An 8,911-nucleotide genomic window follows, 5' to 3' on the forward strand; every position below is an offset into this window, starting at 1 on the left:
GAAAGGGTCATTCAACCCCCCAAAGGGGTTTCAACCCACAAGTTGAGAAATGTTGGTATAGAGGAACAGGCAGAGGGGCAGTGAGACAGACACAGTAGGACTACAGTTGGGCTTCCTTTTGTCCCAAAGTCACTTTAAAACTGAACAGGATGGAGCTGGATTGAGCTATAGGTAAAGATGAGTGACCACCAGGGCTGCGGGTCTTCCTTGGTTCAGACTAAATTGGAAAGTGGGTGTTCTTAGCTTCAGGTTATAGGGGGTGGGGGCAAGGAACCATATCAGACTGCATATTGGCTGTGGCTAATCCTCACACACAGCACTGAGTGTGCTCTGCGGCTCTGACCATGCCATGGAGGGCTAAGGATGTATTTCAGACAACACAGATGCCAACTCATGTCTTCATAAACTCCCTGCCGAGCTTAATAGGGAAAAAAAGACTGCTCCTACTGGAATCCTGCCAGTGTCGACGAATTAAGGGACTCTCGTGTCTGTCATGAGATGTGCTGAGAATCAGCTGTCTGATGACAGTGACTTCCCTGCAGCTCTGTGACTCCTATACAGAACTCCCTAAGAAGATGGGGCCTGGCTCCTGAGGATGGCTATTAACAGACCATGTGGCCTTCAGCAGAACAGGCCCTCCTGGGTCCTTTCAGAAGAACAGCTTTCCTTACGTATTGATCAAATATTGGATCCAGCAGCTACTTCCTGGGCCAAGCTTTGCCCCAGCCAAGAGCTGGGGTCTGATGTGCACAGACATCTCCCACGTGATCTCTGCTGATGGAGATGCTGGGTCAGAGTTGATCAAGTCGGGAGGCCCACTTCAATGCTGGTGACTACCGCAGGAAGACGGCTGTAGAAAATGTCAGTGTTACTTTTAAAGAATGACAGATGAGCATCCCAGAGCTCATCAGAAATAAGAGAAACCAGTCCAGAGATTACAAGCTTCTTGGAGTGGCATTGCACTCGCACATGAAGACTTGTTAACGATACCTTATCAGATGAGAGATGTTTTCCTTAGACATTCTCAAGAAGAAACTGGAAATGTTAGAAGCAGCAAATAAAATTTGCAGGAAGAGATTGACGCCTTAGAATGCAGTTGGAGATCCATTCAAATTGTCTTTAAATGGTATGGAAAGGAGGTTGGGGGTTGGAGAGATGGTTTAGTGAGTTAAGGGCCCTTAACACTTTCTAGAAGACCTCAGCTTGGTTCTTACAGCTCTGTAACTTCAGCTCCAGGAGATCTGATACCCTCTTCTGGCCTCCTTGGGCACCTGCACGCTCATGCACACTCTCGCACATACACACACACCCACACACACACAGATAGACACAGACGCACACAGAGAAAGAGAGACAGACAGACAGACAGACACACACACACATGTACATACTTTAAAAATAAATCGTTAAAACCGCTCATTTATTTAATGGAAACTTGCCTATTTTCACATCTTGCTTATTTGTTTTATATTTTTGAAGAAGACAGTATTCATAATGTATTTTGCATAATGATTAATTCAAGTTTAGGAGCTATGTGTTATGTTATAGATAATAGATACACAGACGAACAGATAAGTAGATAGATAATAGATAGGTAGATAAATACAGACAGACAGACTTCCTTGCCAGGATGGAAGGAAGGTCGGGGCTACATGGTGGCTTGGTGAGATAAAGGAAAAGGAAGCGTCCTAGACGCAGTCATCGTGAGATGGGTATTGAAAATGACTGGAAGCAGGAGTCTAGGTAATGCCCACATTGTGGGCATCCTTGCCGCTCTGCTTATAGTCAGACTTCCTGATGTACGCGGGCTCTATGCAAATGATACGCACAGGACTCCAGGGGCTAAAGAGCCAAAATGGCCTGCCCTGAGTCATAGAGCACTTGGAGACAGGTCAGAGATGACAACTGTCTGGGTTCAAACCTTTGCTCCCCAGTATTGAACATGACTCCAGAGGGCAGACCGGCATCCAGTGAGTACCCAGCCTCCGGCTCAGAGTGCCCACGCAGGTTTACCCCAACCCCAACATACTCCTCCTGCTTCAACAGGACCCCTCAGCACACACAGGTATTCAATAGTCCTTTAATCTCCGAGTTCTGTGCTCCTCTCCGCTTCTCAAGCTGGGTGAATGTCAACATTCAGATACCTAGATCCTTGCATGATGTCACCTGACTGAGTGGGCTGAGCAACGGCGCTCAGCTCAGCCAATCAGCTTCTTAAGCACCGGTGTGATCCTGACCCCTGGCAGGAACAGGGAGTGAGGGCTTATCTTGCTTCACATTCCCAGAAGGCATGGAGCTCACAGGGTTGGGAGCACTTGACAGCTGGAGAGGAAGCAGAGAACTGTGCGTTGTGACCGTTGTGACCCTCAAAGACCTGCCTCTATCGGCTGTTTCTGCTAGCTAGGCCCAACCTTAAGGGCCTCACATCCTCCCAAAATATTGCCACCAGCTGGGGAATGAGTGAGACTTTGAGGACAGTCGCCACAGGATGAGACTGAAATGTGTGGCTTTTTATGACCTAATTCAGTAGTTATATGACACCATGCTGGCTGCATCCTGTCACTCAAGGCAATCCCCAGAGTTTGCGCAGTTCCAGGCTATGAACTTTCCCTCTTGCCTGTGAGTGGCAGGGCCCTCAGAAAGCATTTAAGACAGGTGTTGTCCCTGCTATCTTTGGAAGATAGAGCCTGCCGTGCTGTGCCCGTTCATGCCTGCGTATTTTGATCCCTATCTGACACCTTTCCGCTAGCCAAGCTTCGGATCTCTACAGTAATTGAGTTTGTTGCAGGCGCCCTTTCTGTTTGCGCGTTAAAAGGTCTTGCTGGAGTTCTTCCCTACCCCAACTTCATAAAAGAATGTTCTTATCTTTTCTTCAAAAGCTGACCAAATGGGGCTGGGGATTTAGCTCAGTGGTAGAGCGCTTACCTAGGAAGCACAAGGCCCTGGGTTCGGTCCCCAGCTCCGAAAAAAAAAGAACCAAAAAAAAAAAAAAAAAAAAAAAAAAAAGCTGACCAAACTCTCCGCCAGCCGTGTTAAAGACCTTAATCCACCTGAAACTGGTTTGTAAGTTTGTCGTTAAGTGTGTGACTCGTGTTACAGCTTTTCCATATGGACAACCACAAGTGCCAGGCCGTTTGGAAGCATTTTCTCCTCTTCCTCCCTGTGCAGCTGTCATTTATCGGGTTTCTATATGTGCCCAGCTGGTTTCTGGGCTCTCTCTCATTCCTCGCTGTGTTCACCCTTCAGCAACCGCATTTTCTTAATTTCCATACGGCCTGTGATACCTCTCAATAGTTTGCTGGACAGGCCTGATAACCTTATTTTTCTTTTGGGGGGAAGTATTTGGGGGGGACCTTTTGTTCATCCACTGAGAATAAAAGCTTATACTGGGAGCTATGGATGACTCAGAGGTTAAGGACATGCATGGCTCTGGTAGAGGACCCAAGTTTAGTTCCCAGCACCCATACACCATGGCTTGTCTGTAACTCCAGTTTTTAGGGATCCTATACGTTCTTCTGGCCCCCACGGTCTTCCACACACACCCTCATATGCAGAAAATTAAAAATAATTCATTTTGATTCAAAGTCCACTTTAACTTCTGTTACTATTATAAATACACCTTTTCAAATTACGTTTCTGAGCTCTACGTTGTCAGGATACAGTGCTCCTGTTTTCTATATGTGTCGTATACCCATGCATCTCACTAAACTCTTGTTTTAGTAATTCGTGGATATTTATGGTTTCTATGTAGACAATAATATCTTCAGCAAACAATGAGTTTTCGTTCTTTTTTTGTTTTTTTTTTTATTTCTTTATCTTTGTTTTTTGTTCTTGGCATTTTTTTATAAGGCTGTTTAGTGTCTCCAGGAGAGAATTCAATAGAAATTATGACAGCCAGAATGCTTATCTCCTTCAGCGTTCTAAAGATTTAAACAACAAAACTTCCTGGTGAACTCAGTCTAGTGCTTGTTCGTGGGGCTTTTGTAGGTGTTCCTTTATGAAATCAAAGCCGTTTTTTGTCTCTTTCAAGTTTGCTAAGAGTTATTTTTAGAATCATGAGCGAGCATCAAATTTTATTGAATTCATTTTTTTTCATTGAGAGATGAAGTATACTTTTTATCCTTTATTTCCCTGCTGAATGCTCAAATTAGGTTTGGTTGTAAATGACATACCCCTGCCCCAAATACTGGCTTTCCTGAGGAGGGAGTTGTTAGCATGTTGTCTAGGCTCCACCCTATTGTTACCTGGCAATAGCCAGGGTGCCTGACTCTCTATAAAAGGGACTGCCTGCCCCTCCTCTCTTGCCTTCTTGCTTCCTGCTGCCCCTTTCCCCTTTCTCCCCATTCCCTTCCCCTCTGTCTCTCCTCGTGCTCATGGCCAACCTCTACTTCTCTACTTCTCTCTCTCTGTTTTTCTCTGACCCCACTACCCTCTCATCTCCACTCCGAATTCCCTGAATAAACTCTATTCCATACCGTACTGTCTGTCATGTGGCTGTTCCCTCAAGGGGAAAGGATGACTCAGCATGGGCCTCAGGGGCACCATCTTACCACACATCCACCAAACATATTCATTCCCTCATCTTTTTATATAACACAACAGGAGTTGTCCTTCTTACAGATGAATTTAGAGTCAACAGTACAGGAGCAGTTTGGTGAGAATGCTCCAGGAAGTGCTCCAGGCCGCAGGCTCCTCCTTCAGGGTGCTACACCTCTTCCAGTGAACTGTCACTGTTGATCCAAGATGGCACCCTAGCTAGCACAAACCTTTGTCCCAAGGTGGGGAGGAGGGTGGGACAGGGTCAGAAGGCCGGCTCACCTGAGAACCGGCTCTTTGAATCTAATGCCTGAGAGCTCGCATGTTTTATTGGGTATCTTCGCATTCACGAGCCTATAAACATGATTTTACTTCACGTATAAGCTTCCATTTTGATAGGGCTGAGTTATAAAACTAGGGGTTTTTCATTTCTGGGAAGCTTGGTATTTATTATGGGAAAATTCTCTTTTGAAAATTGTACTGTATGTACACACAAAAAAGTATTCAACTGTGCAAGCAGAATGAATGTTCATGTTTTCCTGAACAGACATCCCATTGTAACCTACGAAACAAGGCCATCTCCCTGGATAACCACATGGGGACCATCAAACAACAACAGCAGCACAGCAGGAGTGTCCGAGTGTGGCTGTGTTATCTCCACCTACTACTTAGGCTCCTTGTGGGTTTCTGAAAACAACCTAGCAAAGTCCTTTACAGCCAATGATCCAGTTTAAAGTCTCCTAGGGTCCGCCCCTTAGACCAGACTGAGGCAGAGCTGCCCCGCCTTTCATGTGCTTAATACTTTCAAAGCCGACAGGCCCTGTAGGGTATGTTTCAACGCTGTTTTACCTGGTGTCTCCTCGTGACTAGACTCAGATTAGACTCCTCAGCAAGAATGTTCCAGGCATTGCTCTGTTGTAGCCTGCTGTCTGACGCACAGGACTTCAACCTGTCCTGATTCTGATGGGGTGCTCTTTGATCTCCTGACAAGGGCTTGCCAGGTTCTTCCGCTCTAAAACCTTTGGAGGAAAGGAATCCTTTGCCATCCCCTGAACAGTGAACAAGCATTTCGTGGGAAGGTGTTGTGTGGGAAGGTGGGAGGCATGTGTAAATATCCCATGCCTCATTAAATGTCCCCTCCCTCCTTCCTCCTGTCTCCAACAGCTTGGGGTCCTGATCTCATTATTTTATTGAAGGACTCATAGTCTGTTGTGACCAGTATCTATTCTGATGCACAGAGAATTCCAGTTTTGCCCTATGGGAACTCTTCCAGGGAACCTTCTGGTTCTTTCTGACATGTTTCACCATTCTTTGAGCATGGACTTCTGACATCTCAAGCTGTCCTGGGAGTGAGGAAGATGGAGCCCAGCACCAGCTGTCAGCCTATAGACAGGGAGAGGAGGATGCCCACACACTAGCCCAGTGCTTGTCGTGGGTGTGCACTTGTATATGTCTGAATGAGAAGACCGGGAGAGCATGATTAGGGTGGAGGCATGAACTCACAGAGAGGTACATTCTTTTGCTTTCTCTACTGACAGGGCTCCGGGGCACCCCGCCCCCAAAAGCAATGGACTCAGAGGTCCTTGCAGGCATGACTGATACTAAGCCCAGGGATTGGGGATAAAGGTTGCGGCTGCCATGTTGGAGCCTTGTCCTCTCATCTCAGGCACGGGAAGGGGTTGACCACTGTAAATTCTGTCTTTTCCAAGCACAAGCCCTGAGCCACATCCTTTTATTTGTTCCTGGTCTGTCATTGCACGTTCTTTCCCCTAACTCTCATTCTCTTCCGGTATCCCTCCCCCTCCTTCCTCTTTTTATGATCCCCCTCCCTCTGCCTTCCAGCATTTACTTCCCGCCTTAACTTCCTCAAAATCTAGCTCTACTCCTTTCTGTCTTTCTGTTTCTGCCTGTGACTCTTTGCCTCCCTCCACCTTCTCTCTTTTCTGTCCGTGGCAGCTTTGATGTGAATCTTTTTCTGACCTCATGGCTATTTGGTTCCTGCCTCCTGCTTCCTCCCTGCCACTGCTGCCCAGTTCTTCCCTTGCCACAGTTTCCGGTTCTGACCCATTTCACTAACCCTGCTCAGAGCCCCCTTACCATGGCATCCTGGCTGTGGATTGGGAGTTGATGCTACATGGCTTCTACTGAGCCAGCCCCCACTTCCCTCCCCTCGCTTGCATGCACCCACAGCAGCAAGAGCTACTTGCGGCCAGTTCTGGGAAGCATGCCGGTCCAGCTGGCTGCCTCTGTCTCAAAGGAGGTTTCCCAAGCCAAAATGGGCACTCAGATGGCAGAAAGCCGGCCACAGCCCAACCCTTAAGCGTAGACATCAGCAGCTTCTAGCAAACCAAGCAGCCCTGGTGGGCAGTACAGTCATATGCCACGTACACACCACACACACACACACACACACACACGCACACACACACACACACATTCTTATACTCACACACTTGTATACACACACATACTCACACACACTCATGTCCTCACACTCATGTATATACACACAGGCATATACAGACACACTCATACACATACACTCATGCACACTCATATACACACATACACTCACATATATGCTCTCACACATATATACCCACACACTCACACACATGCTTGCATTCACACCCAATCGCATACATACACTCACACACTTGTACACATGCACACACATACACACTCACATACACTCATGCTCTCTCTCTCTCTTCCACACACTCACACACTCACATACAGGCATATACACACAATCACACACATACACTCATGCACACTCATATACACACATACACTCACATACATATGCTCACACACATATGCACTCACACTCATGCATGCACTCATACTCACGGGCATACACACACACACACACACACACACACACACACACACACACACACACACAAACCTCCCCACAGCTGGGCACTTCGCTTCCATGGAAACAGCTGCTGTTGTTCAGGCTGCACTTAGGATCTCTTTCCCTGTCCCTTGGAGCTGACTCCAACCTTAGTTGTCAGCTCTGGCTCCAGTCTGCCCCTTGGGATGTTCCCCATGCAAATGTGGATGGAGATTTAGCAGGGAGGGAACATGGATGGACCCATTTGAGGTCTTGGAGTTGTTTGACACCCCATCAGGCAGGCATCTTGTAGCCTGGCTTCCAAGGTTTTTTTTTTTTAGAACTCAGATCTAATGTGACATTTGCTGTGTATTCACAGTTCCAAGAGCCCACCACTCTATGGGACCACCATAGTCACCCTGAGAGGAAGGCAGCATGGTCCTCTATGTCACAGGTGAGGCAACTTGGGCTCCAGAGGTCACAGATTATCTGGGGACAGAATTATCACCCTGGCACCTGCCCTATTACCCACAGTGACAACCCAGGCTTGAAGAGTTGGCTATGGGGGGGGGGGGTCAGCTGAGCTTGCAGTTGGGCCAGCCTTGGGGACTGCTCAGCAAAATGAAGCACGTTAGACTTGCTGTCCCAACAGGGACTGGGCTAGATTTAGTCAAGATGAGGCCTTATATAAGGGAAGGCACTTTATGGTAAGAGCTGGGGCATTAGACACATCACATCCCCATCCAGAGGAAGGGCCAGGCCTGCCTGTCTAGGGATGGCAGCTGGTGATCTATCAGCATAGAGGACCTGCTTCCTTCCTGGGTCACCATCTAGGGCCAGGGAAACCCTGAAAACTCAGCATCAATGCTGTGCACTCTGCAACTCCTAAAATACCAAGTTAGGTTGGATCTACTGAGTCATTGGCTGGGAATCGGGGTAGACAGCCATTTAGGCTACAGATGCTTGCACCCCATGTCTCAGGGCACTGCCAGGGCTCCCTTTGGCCATACACTATGGTTCATGGCTTCTGTATCTCCCACTTGTACCTATTTGCTGTCACCTTTATGCAGGAGGCAGGTTCCCCTGCAGTCTGCCCACCATTGCTTCTGTTATTTAGCTATGGGTGGTGATGGATTAGTAGATGACTCATTCACCTGCATGAGAATGGAGGGGCAGGAATGCAGATTGGGGACCCCCTTTCCAAGTTGCTCTCCACTTCTGCTGTGCCTCAGCTTCTACTGGGTGCTAGCAGGCTGCCTCCTCCACCAGATTACAGCAGTTACCCTGTCTACTGACATCAAAACAGCTTGCAGAGCAGAAGATGGGAGCCAATGGAACTCCCATGGGCATGGAGGCTTCATTGCAACAAAAAAGACTACTAGATGGGATTCTCTTGAGTGCTTCGTGAGGGATGAAAGCAAAAGAAAGGCCCTTTGAGCCCAAGCCTGGGAGCTTGGCCACTCACTGCCAGAAGGCGCTGACCCTCCTGTGTAGAGGATGTTGGCTTGCTTTGTGTGAACCACACTGAGGCTGTAG

The sequence above is a fragment of the Rattus norvegicus genome, chromosome 1, assembly GCF_036323735.1.
Source record: "Rattus norvegicus strain BN/NHsdMcwi chromosome 1, GRCr8, whole genome shotgun sequence".
In the NCBI taxonomy this organism is placed as follows: Eukaryota; Metazoa; Chordata; class Mammalia; order Rodentia; family Muridae; genus Rattus; species Rattus norvegicus.